Raw genomic sequence first — 13,864 nt, forward strand, 5'->3', positions numbered from 1 at the left:
AATTGTGTCCTTAAGATGAGCTGGAGTGAATGTAAAGAGGAGTAGCTGTAGACTTGGGAATACCAGCTGCCAAACACTTCAACTTACTCACTAACCATTAATCCTTAGGGAGAATCCCTTGCTATTGATAGAATTCTGTACACCTTACCTAACAGTATTTGACTTTGGTTCTCACATCATACTTTGAAGTCATTATCCACATTTTTTCAGATGACAAAATTTATCTGAATCTTTTTCAAGTTTACTAAACTAGTAAGGGTTTTACTAGATATGGTTAGTTGTCTGTACCCTTCACAACCAAAACTACCAAATGGATCAGGCATGGGTATTTGACCTCAAACAATCCATGAGACTGTTTTGAGAATTTGAGCCAAGACACAAAAAGATGTTGTCAGTTGCATCTAGGCATCAATAATGAAAAGCCACAGTGTAGTCTGAAATGAAATGACTTTGCTAAGCCATATCCAATACGAGCAAGCCAAAGAAACTGGTTAAGAAAATAAAATGAAGTTGACACACTAAGATCAGAGAGAAGACAAAATGGAAGGAACCATGCAACCTAAAAGGGAGAAAGAAGAATCTTATACTTGGCTATCCAGTTTTGATTCCCATGAGGTCTGGCTGTAATTTACTTCCTGATCTTGAATGACAATGAAATTAAACTACTAGAGACATACAATGAATCTCTTTACTTAAGCTAGCTAGAGTGGGCTCGGTCACAGTTAAAATTGCCTTGACTAAAAAACTGTAGTAGAGACCTAATATCAAGCTCTGGATTTTATTCCCATTGCTTTTGTCATGTTCAAAATGTTGAATTTGCTCTTCCCTGTGAAATATATTTCTTTGCTACCTTAAACAGAGTGTCAGAATATGCCCATTGGTATAACTTTCTATTCAATTTTTATATAGAGATATATATTTATTGTTTCATTTATAATTGTAATAGAATTTTTATATATATAAAGAATTAGGAAAATAACAACTAGGAAATAATTAAGGAAAGTATCTAAGTTAAAAGAGTCTTGGAAATCACAGATCTCTTGAATATATGATCCAAAGTCAGTATTGTCTGCAACCCAAACCAAAAACCAGATCTTCCATAGTACAAAATTTTGAAACAATCTTCCACATGACTGTGAATCAGGACTAATGTCAATAGAAACCAAATTCTACAATAAGAGCTTTGAAATAAAATTCATATTTCATGGAAAGAGAAGAAAAATTTAAACAGAAGACGTCTTTGCCCTTTGGCCTCCTTTCTCCCTTCTACTGTGCATTTCATATCTGCATTACATTGACCAAGCCTCCCTCTCAGCAGAAATACCTGTTTAAGCATAAAGAGCAACATTTCCCTCACTCCAACAAGACAATTCTTCTAAAGATACTCTTCCATCTAGATCTTTTTAGGGTTCACATGATCCACCACTTTGTACTGAACTGTTGGTAATATTAATATATCCCTTACTGTACAGCCCTTTGTCTCAAAAAACTTTTAACTCTGCTTTTACTTCGAATGGGTAGAATAGTTCTTGGAGCATTCTGAGGGGCTTTCCAGGATTATAATCCTCAGTTTGACTCAAATAAAATTTTTGATTTCTTTTTTAGATCAACTGATTAATTTTTTGTCCACAGAGCTGATATGGTAAGCAAAGGAACTGACATGTCTTCAAATACCCACTTATATCATCTTCAAAGGCTACTGACATATTTGTGATCTTTTTACTGTATATATGCTTGTTAAATCCTCACAAAAATCTTGTGAGGAAAGTGTTCCTCCATTTCTTAGGAAATAGAGGCTCAGAGAGAGAAAATGTCTGGAGTCACAGAAATTATGAGTTATAAAATTAAGAACTGAAGAAACCATCGCATAACTTCCAATACATCTTTGCCCACACGTGAGAGAGGACAAGGCATGGTTTTAAGAACTGCCTTTCACATATCAGGAAAATAAGTTTGTTAATAAATGAAAGAATTGTTTAGACAGAAAAATAATGGTAATAACCAAGTTGACAAAGATGCAACTTCTCCCTTTTTCATTCTTAAAGATGCTAACTAACCATATTCTCATTCTCTCTCTCACGCATACAGTGATCTAGATACTGCAACATACTTCATTAAATGAGAATGGTAATTTGATAATGATTTTCCTTTGGAATTTTATTTTTCTCACTGTGCTTATTGCTTTTAAATTTTATTTTATTTAATTTTTGGTCATGCCACACAGCATGTGGGATCTTAGTTCCCCAGTCAGGGATCGAATCCATATCCTCTGTACTGGAAGCAGAATCTTAACCACTGAACCACCAGGGAAATCCTATCTGCTTATATTTTTATTGCTAATCATAACCAAATTAACCCAGGTATTTTAATCATTTTTGGCCAGCTTGGACAGAATCTAAGACTATCATTTCAAAAGATATTTCCACTCTAGCAGAAGTCCATTCCAAAGATCAGATCCGAGATTTTACACTTGGACTAGATGGTAGGACCTGCTGTTTATAATTATGTTACTTCTCCATCTTTCCTGGAACGCAGCATCTACTTTCTTATGGTACTGAGGCTGGATGTCTCCATTTTTATTAAGGAGATGCTGAAGATTTGACATCAAGTTAGGACTTTATTTAAACGTTTTAATGGGTGGGGGGATCACTGGAAAAAGGTGAGTTTGGAGAGCAACCAATGTGGACAACCATCTAATCTTAGTACTTCTAGGGATGCCTGAGCACCCAGCATTCTAGAATAACCTAACTGAGCAGCCACATCATACACTCAGCCTTCCCAGGTAATGTTGCCTCTAGCAGAGATGCATTAGCTTTCCAAGGATACAGGAGGATTTTTATCTGCAGTAATAGTCACATTGACAGCTTCTGGGGCAAAATTCACTAGGTAAATATGCAGTAAAATACTAACTCTACAACCAAATGGAAGAGTGCAGGACAAGTCAACCACTGACTTTCAAATCAAAAGCTATAAATCAGTGCTTCAAAAGGTTTAAATAATATAGCCTTTTTAAAAATTCTGTGTATCTTAAAGCAAACACATATAGTTCCTAGGTTCCCTCAACTCTTCTTTTATCTCTCCAACAACCTCTGAATTCCCATCAGAAGTTAGCTTTGCTTCAGAAACAATCTGTACCTACCAGCATCTTCCTAAGACAGTCTATCAATGTTTTAAAAATGTTGTAATGTATTAATCATTATCTCTTCCCTGCTTCCAGAAGGAATATAAGGAGAATCAGTTCATGAGTGTCAGCTGTGTGTGGTATTTAACATTAAGTAGCAGAACAGGAATGCAGCTCTTCAGGGAGCCAGTCCTCCTGCCTGAAGTTGTGCTGGCTGCTCTACGCTCTACTCAGTTGAATTCATTTGGGAAATGATGATGAGCCTCTGGATATTAACAAAGGCGGGAATGACTACTGATGTCATTAGCCAAGGAAAAGATGCTGTATTGAGAAAAAGCTACTAGGTGATCAGAATGAGGAGGCCAAAGGGTCCTCAATCCCCTATCTATATTCTGGCTTCTTGTTCATCTTTGCAGTCTCTCTGGAAGCCCAACTTGTCCCAGGTTTGTGAGTACGGTATCTAACTAGGACACCTCATGTTTCATCCTGATCTTTTCCTCAGCCTTAATAGGCCATGGGGTGTCAAATAATCAAGAGCTCAACATGTGACTGAGGTGGGTTTTTTTCTAAAATTTTGAGCCAAGAGGGAAAGTGTTTTTAACTAATTTATTAATACTCAAGAACTGATTGATCACAAGACTAAAGATTGACAGTAACTACTACTATCCTGGTGACTGCCAATAGGTTTCATGCAAGCAGGTTTGAATTCCTCCACAATTGCTACTGGGAAAAATATGATCAAATAATTAAGGGGTTCAATTCCAGTCGTATTTGAAAAATATCTGTAAAAAATGAAAACTAGGTGTGAATCAGGTCTCCATGTCCAAGTAATTAATGTTTAATTTCCATCCAGTATTTCTTTGACAAGCATGAAGCATTATTATAAACTGAAAATTGCTATTAATAAAAGTATTTAGGCAGCCCACAAAATACCCATTTTTTAATTCTGTTTTACAATTTTGAAGAAAACCTTGGTGGAAGGGCTCCAAAGGAGTCCAGGACTGATTTCTATTTCTCAATCTATTCCTAGTCCTGTGACTTAGGACAGACAAGTCACTTAAAGTCTTTTGGTGTATTTCCTCATCTTTCCAATGTGCATAGCAATATCTGTTCAAATATTAGCTAATCATGATAATTTCATATCTATGATAATGTACACACAACTGCTTCCAAAATACAAAAGATTATTCAGTTGATTTTTAAATTTTTATAGTCTCATGCATAGCATTATGGAGAAGGCAATGGCACCCCACTCCAGTACTCTTGCCTGGAAAATCCCATGGACAGAGGAGCCTGATAGGCAGTAGTCCATGGGGTCGCACAGAGTCGGACACGACTGAGTGACTTCACTTTCACTTTTCACTTTCATGCACTGGAGAAGGAAATGGCAACCCACTCCAGTGTTCTTGCCTGGAGAATCCCAGGGACGGGGAAGCCTGGTGGGCTGCTGTATATGGGGTCGCACAGAGTCGGACACGACTGAAGTGACTTAGCAGCAGCATAGCCTTATACCACAAGTCACATTTGTATTTTAACTGCTACCTTGAATACTGTCATACTAATAAATGCATCCCTATCGCCATGCCCCAGATGCTAAGACCTTCCATTCTCACATATGGACAAGTCTGAATGCCAGAAAAGTATAATAATCAATAGTGTGAACTTAGAAAACTCTGCTCTGGTGCATATAGGCAAGGCACTTACCCTCTCTAAGCTTCAGTTTCCTCATATGTAAAGGAGGAGAGACACGTAGTTGTTATGATGATAAGATAAGGCAAGAGAACTGCCTGACACAACTGAATAAAAGTTACCTATTATTTATTATCTCCAGCTTTGCAGCATCCATGAAGCACATCAACAGCAAGAATTCCCAGAACAGTGACATAGTTAATCTCAATTATTTATGCCTTGATTGTTCACCCTTGTATCATCTCTTAAGTAGCATCTGTAAAGACATGATTACTGCTACTGCTGCTGCTGCTAAGTCGCTTCAGTCGTGTCCGACTCTGTGTGACCCCATAGATGGAAGCCCACCAGGCTCCCCCGTCCCTAGGATTCTCCAGGCAAGAACACTGGAGTGGGTTGCCATTTCCTTCTCCAATGCATGAAAGTGAAAAGTGAAAGTGAAGTTGCTCAGTCGTGTCCGACTCTTAGCGACCCCATGGACTGTGGCCTACCAGGCTCCTCCATCCATGGGGTTTTCCAGGCAAGAGTACTGGAGTGGGGTGCCATTGCCTTCTCCGAAAGACATGATTATATCTTATAATTTTCCAATGTAGTAGTATCTAATGTGATTTAAAGCATAAAGTAGACAGTAAAAAATTTTTAATTATTTGATGATTTTTCAATATTTCAACTGGTCAAGAAGAGTTGGATACGGAGTATCTCAAAGCTATACAACTGAGCTGAGCCTTGGGGATACAATTAGGGCTCAAAGTGGCCAAGAAGATGCAGTTTCAACTCCAGAAGCTTTATTTTATATGCTTTATAACTTGGATATTCGAATGAAATGAAATTGGGTAAAAAGGAAATTAGAGAGGGGTTAAAACTATTGCACCATGGGTAATCAAAATGATATGCAACCATAAAAACAAATCAATACATACCTTAGGTATCTTGCATCAAATCACTTATCCTTAAATACTAGAGTAAATTTCATCTATACTCTTTCTGTATTCTGAGGAAAAAATATACATGCATGACCCCAGAATTTAGGATACTGTCTCCATACAGAAAAAGGTAAAAATGTGTTTCATGGTTTCTGAATTTTTTTAAGGAGCATTTATGAGCACCTGTTGTATGCTGAACAACCAATAACTCAAACATAAGTATTCATAAACCTTGGTACAAATATAGAAAACTTTTTGAATGCATCATATTCTGAGTTTTAATTTGAAGGAGTTGTTGGGTGTAAGCTGGCAGACCAGGAGAAAAATAGTGAGAAAAAAAGACCCACGTTTAGAAAGACAATAGAAGAAAGCTGCCGCTGCTGCCGCTGCTGCTGCTAAGTTGCTTCAGTCGTGTCCGACCCTGTGCAACCCCATAGACGGCAGCCCACTAGGCTCCCCGTCCCTGGGATTCTCCAGGCAAGAACACTGGAGTGGGTTGCCATTTCCTTCTCCAATGCATGAAAGTGAAAAGTGAAAGGGAAGCCGTTCAGTCGTGTCTGACTCTTAGAGACCCCATGGACTGCAGCCTACCAGGCTCCTCTGTCCATGGGATTTTCCAGGCAAGAGTACTGGAGTGGGGTGCCATCGCCTTCTCCGGCATGAAACATGGGATGAGGCAATTTCTTTTGGGTATCAGGTTCCTTAACAATGTAGCACATCTACAGAAAATACAACAAAGCCACTGCCATTTTGGAGTGGTAAATGAGGTGAAACAAAAGGAAGTACTATACAACAGAAACTCATCAAAAAAAGTTATACTATGAACTCTTAAAAATATCTATGTTTAAGAACACAATAAACTTTTCATTAATGTTCAGATAAACTAGCCACATATTTATTTTGACACATTAATAAATATTCTTGAAGACTGCTGAATAAGTATTACTATAAAGTAATATTTGACTTGCTAACATTGTTACTGCACACAGCAGCCACAATTCTCTACAAAATTCTATCTAGAGGAGGCAAAATACCTAACAAGAGGAATCCCAGGAGATACTCAGCATACTTTTTACATTTCTTATCATTAAAGTGGTATCTTAAAAATAGTAACCAACATGGTAAATAAAACAAGTATTTACATAGGCTACTGTAAATAAATAAACAAGTATCTACATAGGCTACTGTAGATACAGTGTTTATAAAATGAACTCTGCTACATAGTATGGTCAGGGAATAGCAAATTCTGGTTAATTGAATGTAGTGGTCCGGTAACATAATAATACAACTGGATAATTAATAATCTCTTTAAGGTGGAAACTACACTATGCATATTAAATCTTAGATGATTTTTAGAAAGACACTTTGGAAACTTGCTGCATCTCAGGGTTTTTTATTTTAAATATTATTTGTCACTGTTTTAGAAAAGCAATTTTTTATTTGAAATGATTATTTTATGGCTTTGCTTAAGAAAAATAAAACTTATACTGGAAATATCTCTTGCTAAAGTTTCTTTAACCCAAAGGAAATTTATTACAGGCCAGTAGCTTGGAACTCTGTTTATGCTTTCTAGTGGTGAAACTTTCTTTATGTGAATTCTTACACAGTACTGCAATTGAGCTAAAAGTGACATTTTATTAACAGAAATAAGTTCATGTTTTAAAAAATGTATTTATAAAGTCAATGAGAATACATGATCTGATAAACCCCAAAATCTGAAAGCAGGGTATTAAAGTTACTGTGTTATATATGGATAAATTGATAATGAAGTTGATATTTCATTTTAGTTGCATATTTTCATGAGGAGCTTGACTCAGACCATTCTACCTAAATGCTTCATAGCACTGAGCATTCATGTATAATTTTAATGAACTTCTTAAAAAACAATTGTTGCAGTGCCACAAGCTTTTAATTAATAACATATTTAGAATACTTTAAAATATATTGCAAAATAAGTTTTGCTGGCTTCTCAGTATGACAACTTTTATTAAATATCAATGCCTTTAGTAGGTTTACTTAAACAGTTTTTAAATAATTGAAATATCTATATTAATAACGTTTAATTCAAAACTTGTAGAATACTTGGAACCTCTGCAAAACTGAGTGGTATATTTTAGCCAACAAGTCTATATTAAATCTGATCCTTTTCAAATCTCCTATTCTGACTTCATGTGGTTATTTTTTCTCCACAGAGCAGAGAAGAGAAGAATTTGAAACTGTCGAGAAACATCTCTACAAAAAACATCGTGATCCCTGTTTAATGTCATTGTCGCTAACTCAGTTATATGTAGAATCCCAGCAGGGAACATAAACAGGTTAAGGCGACTGGAGGAGGTCAGCTGTGGACCAGAGAGTTCATGACCCACTCATAAGGAGCCTGTCATGACTCAGCTCTAACACATGCCTGTGCTGTGAAAACTCATGAACAGGGAGCAATCGATGACTTTTAAAATGGCTCATGACAGCATTCATTCCCTTGGGTAATGAACACCTTTCCTTTGAGCATGGGCTAGACCTAGTGACTTGTGTCCAATGAAAAAAACACAGCAAAAGTATCTGGATGGCATTTCCAAGGTTAAGTTGCAAAAAAACTGTGACTTCCATCCTGCTCTCATTTTTGTTCTGATGAAGCATCTGCCATGTGATGAGCTGCCGTGTGAAGAGGCCTACTTGAAAAGGGACCGAGGTGGTATATATACACAATGAAATATTACACAGCAATAAAAAGGAATGCATTTGCATCAGTTCTAATGAGGTGGATGAACCTAGAACCTATTATACAGAGTGAAGTGAGTCAGAAAGAGAAAGATAAATACCATAATACCATATTCTAAGACATAAATACAGAATCTAGAAAAATGGTACTGAATAATTTTTTTTAGGTTTATTTATTTTTTTTAATTTAATTTATTTTATTTTTTAACTTTACAATATTGTATTGGTTTTGCCATATATCAACATGAATCCACCACAGGTATACACGTGTTCCCCATCCTGAACCCTCCTCCCACAGGGCAACAATGGAGAAACAGACATAGAGAATAGACTTATGGACATGGGGAGAGGGGAGGAGAGGGTGAGACACGTGGAAAGAGTAACACGGAAACTTACATTACCATATGCAAAACAGATAGCCAATGGGACTTTGCTGTATGACTCAGGAAACTCAAACAGGGGCTCTGTATCAACCTAGAGGGGTGGGAGGGGGAGGAAGATGGGAGGGAGGTCCAAAAGGGAGGGGATGTATGTATACCTATGGCTGATTCATGTTGAGGTTTTGACAGAAAACAGCAAAATTCTGTAAAGCAACTATCCTTCAACAAAAAATAAATTCATTTTTTAAAAAAGGAACTGAAGATGGCCTTTAACCTACCTCCCCTGAGGAGTTGAATGCCTCCCACAACCTTGGGAGTGAACTTGGATGATCCTCTCCCAGTGAAATTTTACAGTGACAGCAATCCCAGTACATACCTTGAGTATAGATTCATGAGAGGTCCTGAGCCAGAGGGCCAGTCAGGCTGCACCTGGATTCCCAAGCCACAGAAACTGACACGACAAATACTATTGTGCTGACTGGTAGACAGTTAATGCAGAGTGTCACCAGATTTCCCAATTCTCCCAAAGCAGCCAGAAATTCAGATGCATGTGTGTGAAATATCCTAACATTTTTAAACTTGAAAAATTCATTCAATAGCTAAATATGCAGCAACATCTGAAGGATAAGGGGGATAACAAATATCAAGTTTCTGATATACTAACAATGGACATGCCAGAGATGATAATCAAAAGTGAACATGAATTGATAAGCATGCGGAATGAGGATAAAGTCCTCTAAAATAATAAACTATTTCTTCTTCTAGTTATAAGTATAAAATGACAACAGAGATGATATATTAAAAGGTAAGAAGTTCCTGTTGCAAGGAGGTAGGGTAATCAGTAATAAAATTAGAAGAAAAAAATCATAACTAACTGAGCAATTCACCAGAGAGAGACCTTGAATCAATCAAAGCTCTAATATTAAAGCTGCTTAACATTTGGTTCATGTGTTTCTGCCAAATGGTAATAAGCAAGCAGCAAAGTAAACCCAAGGGATTATTTTTTCTCCTTTTTAAATTTAAAAACCTATACTGTGGTTAATATACATGAGTTACTAACTGCTAGGAAAAAGAAGCCAATTTCTAATACAGAAATATACTCAGGAATATAAGTCATACTGAAATATTTTAAGACAGAATGTTTCTATAAATTTGTGCCACAGAATTACCATAACATCATCTGTTCTAATACAAATGATGGCTAATCCTATTTTACTTACTTTCAACATTTCATCTATCATTTCTATGAGAATGAATCCCAAATATGCATTTTATCCATGGCCGGATCCTTAAACTACAATCCTTTATCTCAAATTGTATTTTCTCTTAGTTAATCTATTTCTTCTTCAGTACTCATTTTTCTCCTCAAATTGCCTCCCTGTTGTACTGCTCCACCATAGCCATTTTCATCTAGTTACCAAGCCTCATTAGATATTCTTTATTTCTTTAATCTAATTACCTTAAATACTACTTCCTTTATATTTCTATAAGAATGACAAGTTCAAGCCCTCACCAGCTAACATCCTAATTACTATGTAATTTTCATCTATTCATCTTTTTCTTTCCAACTATAAACCCTTTTATTAATTTACACCATACATACATACCAATGGGCTTTCCAGGTGACTCAGCAGTAAAGAATCTACCTGCAATGACGAGACACAGGTTCAAACCCTGGGTCAGGAAGATCCCTTGGAGAACAAAATGCCAACCCTCTTCAGTATTCTTGCTGGGAAAATCCCGCAGACAGAGGAGCCTGGTGGGCTATGGTCCATAGAGTTGCAAAGAGTCAGATACAACTGAGTGACTGAGCACACAGGCATACATACCAAAATTGAACTCTTTAAAATATCACTCAATAAAATGTCAACTGTTAAAGATAATATGATAGAATTTTGCCCCACAATAAAAAATGCAATCACAACTGAAATTTTAACCACCATAATGAAATGAACAATGAACTAGGAAATATTAGAAAGGAGATTATGGATAACCAGAAATTATGGATTACAACAACTATAATCAATTTTAGTGACATGAATGCATATTAATACGTCTGTAAACATGAGTCATAGTCCTTGCTCACTGGGGACTTCGAGTTAGCTTTCCTTTTTGGCAAGACCTGCTAAATTAGCACAGATGATCACAGATTGCAGTAAATTAAACACTCCCCTAAAATCCTTGGTAGAAGTTCGGCAAATCAAACTTTTAGATGATGTTTTATGCATATCAGTAGACCACTGACACAAAATTACATTAAGAAAATAATACTGTATAAAATGAGTAGTCATTCTCGTTACTGATGAACCTATTTGCAGGGCAGAATAGAGACGGAGATGTAGAGAAAGGACATATGGACACAGAGAAGGTAGGTGAGGGTGGGACAAACAGTAGCATTGATGTATATACACCACCACGTGTGAAATATATAGCCAGTGGGAAGCTGCTCTATAGCACAGGGAGCTCAGCTTGGTGCTCTGTGATGAGCTAGAGGGTGGGTGGGAGGGAGGCTCAAAAGGAAGAGGATAGATATATATACACATAGCTGATTCACTTTGTTGTACAGCAAAAACTAACACCACATTGTAAAATAATTATACTCCAATTTTAAAAAGTTAATCTACAATGAGTAGCCATGCTTAAAATGAGTAGCCATTCTTAAACTTAACAACCTAGCAGTTACATTCTCATATACTGAGTACTCTTAAAGTAGAACACACCTTTTATAATCTTCTCATTATATGACTCAACCAACAATTCATAATTTGATGAAGTGGCATATCAAATATCTCTTCACATCGATATGAAACAATTCTGAAGACAGTTGCCAAAATTGAATTCACCTGTTTTTTCCTTTTTGAAATTATGAAAATGAAATTATAAGTTAGTCTCTGTTATGCCCTAGGACCAATAATCTGGGTTATTTGAAAGAATAAGCAAATAATCATTTTAAATGAGTTTCTTAAAGATAAGTCATATACTTTCCAAATCTTAAAATTAAACATGAGGGATTTCTGGGAAAGGTCTATTATCAAACAGAGCTATCAAACATAATATTTGGAAATTAGTTTGGGTTTGCAGTACAAAATATCTTTAACCCTGTTCAAAGTGACAAGATATGGTACTCTTAAACTTAGGATTCTGTATATAAACAACATAAAAGCAGCAGAAGGGTTTCCCAAAGTCAGGCAAATTATCATGGGTTTAGAGACTCATCGGTACAGGAGGAAACAGTCAACATGCTTACTCCTCCAAACTACGAATGAATTCATTTAAATACAGCCAAACTGTTGGCATGGTACCACATTCCAAGAAGAATGCTTCTGGAAACCTAGCTTCGAAAAATAACCAGAAAATAGTAAAACTCATTTCTTATACCTAAGAAGCACCGATCAGAGTAGGTAGGGAAGTGTGATAAAATAGAACAAGCATATGCTGTGGATTTAATTCCACTGGGATTAGTCTTGGTTCTGTACGTATGGATTCAAATAATGACAGAGTCAATGTATCAGACTATTCAGTATTCTGTCGATAACAATCAAAAATCTATTTTATTTTTACATGGTTGGAGATATTCGAAAGTGACTGAAAAGTAGATAGGAACTGGATAGAATCCATGACTTGAAAAAAGAAATGGTGCTGAATGGGACCAGCATGAACGCAACTACTCTTCTGTAAGCACAGTCTACTCTTTTCAAGGCAAGAGCTAGACCTCAAGCAGAAAACGGGGTTATCTTAATGAACTGAGGAGTCCAGTATCAGAGCTTGGGGTTGATAGAAAAACTATAAATCAAGGAGGAAAGCTCCCTGAGAGGAGAGAGCAAAAATGTAAGGAGTCCTAAAATCTACATAAAATTTACTCTTAAGATGTTTGTGTGACTTCTAACTGTACAGGTTTAAAGGCAAGACCCCAAATAGCCCAAGGGGGAAAAAAAACACCAGAATACTGAAAAAACTGACCACGACTTGAACAGCTGCCTGCTGCTAAGTCAGAGGGGCTTGGTAAATACCTCAGCCATTCCACTGAAGCTCTCAGTTTACCTGAGGAGTAAAAATCAAACGTCTGCTGGATCATGGAAAAAGCAAGAGAGTTCCAGAAAAACATCTATTTCTGCTTTACTGACTATGCCAAAGCCTTTGACTGTGTGGATCACAATAAACTGTGGAAAATTCTGAAAGAGATGGGAATACCAGACCACCTGACCTGCCTCTTGAGAAACCTATATGCAGGTCAGGAAGCAACAGTTAGAACTGGACATGGAACAACAGACTGGTTCCAGATAGGAAAAGGAGTACGTCAAGGCTGCGATTGTCTCCCTGCTTATTTAACTTCTATGCAGAGTACATCATGAGAAACGCTGGGCTGGAAAAAGCACAAGCTGGAATCAAGATTGCTGGGATAAATATCAATAACCTCAGATATGCAGATGACACCACCCTTATGGCAGAAAATGAAGGGGAACTAAAAAGCCTCTTGATGAAAGTGAAAATGGAGAGTGAAAAAGTTGGCTTAAAGCTCAACATTCAGAAAACGAAGATCATGGCATCTGGTCCCATCACTTCATGGGAAATAGATGGGGAAACAGTGGAAACAGTGTCAGACTTTATTTTTCTGGGCTCCAAAATCACTGCAGACGGTGACTGCAGCCATGAAATTAAAAGACACTTACTCCTTGGAAGGAAAGTTATGACTAACCTAGATAGCATATTGAAAAGCAGTGACATTACTTTGCCAACAAAGGTTCATCTAGTCAAGGCTATGGTTTTTCCAGTGGTCATGTATGGATGTGAGATTTGGACTGTGAAGAAAGCTGAGCACTGAAGAATTGATGCTTTTGAACTGTTTTGTTGAAGAAGACTCTTGAGAGTCCCTTGGACTTCAAGGAGATCTAACCAGTCCATTCTAAAGGAGATCAGCCCTGGGATTTCTTTGGAAGGACTGATGCTGAAGCTGAAACTCCAGTACTTTGACCACCTCATGCGAAGATCTGACTCATTGGAAAAGACTCTGATGCTGGGAGGGATTGGGGGCAGGAGGA

The sequence above is a fragment of the Bos javanicus genome, chromosome 8 (genome assembly GCF_032452875.1).
Source record: "Bos javanicus breed banteng chromosome 8, ARS-OSU_banteng_1.0, whole genome shotgun sequence".
NCBI classification, from domain to species: domain Eukaryota; kingdom Metazoa; phylum Chordata; class Mammalia; order Artiodactyla; family Bovidae; genus Bos; species Bos javanicus.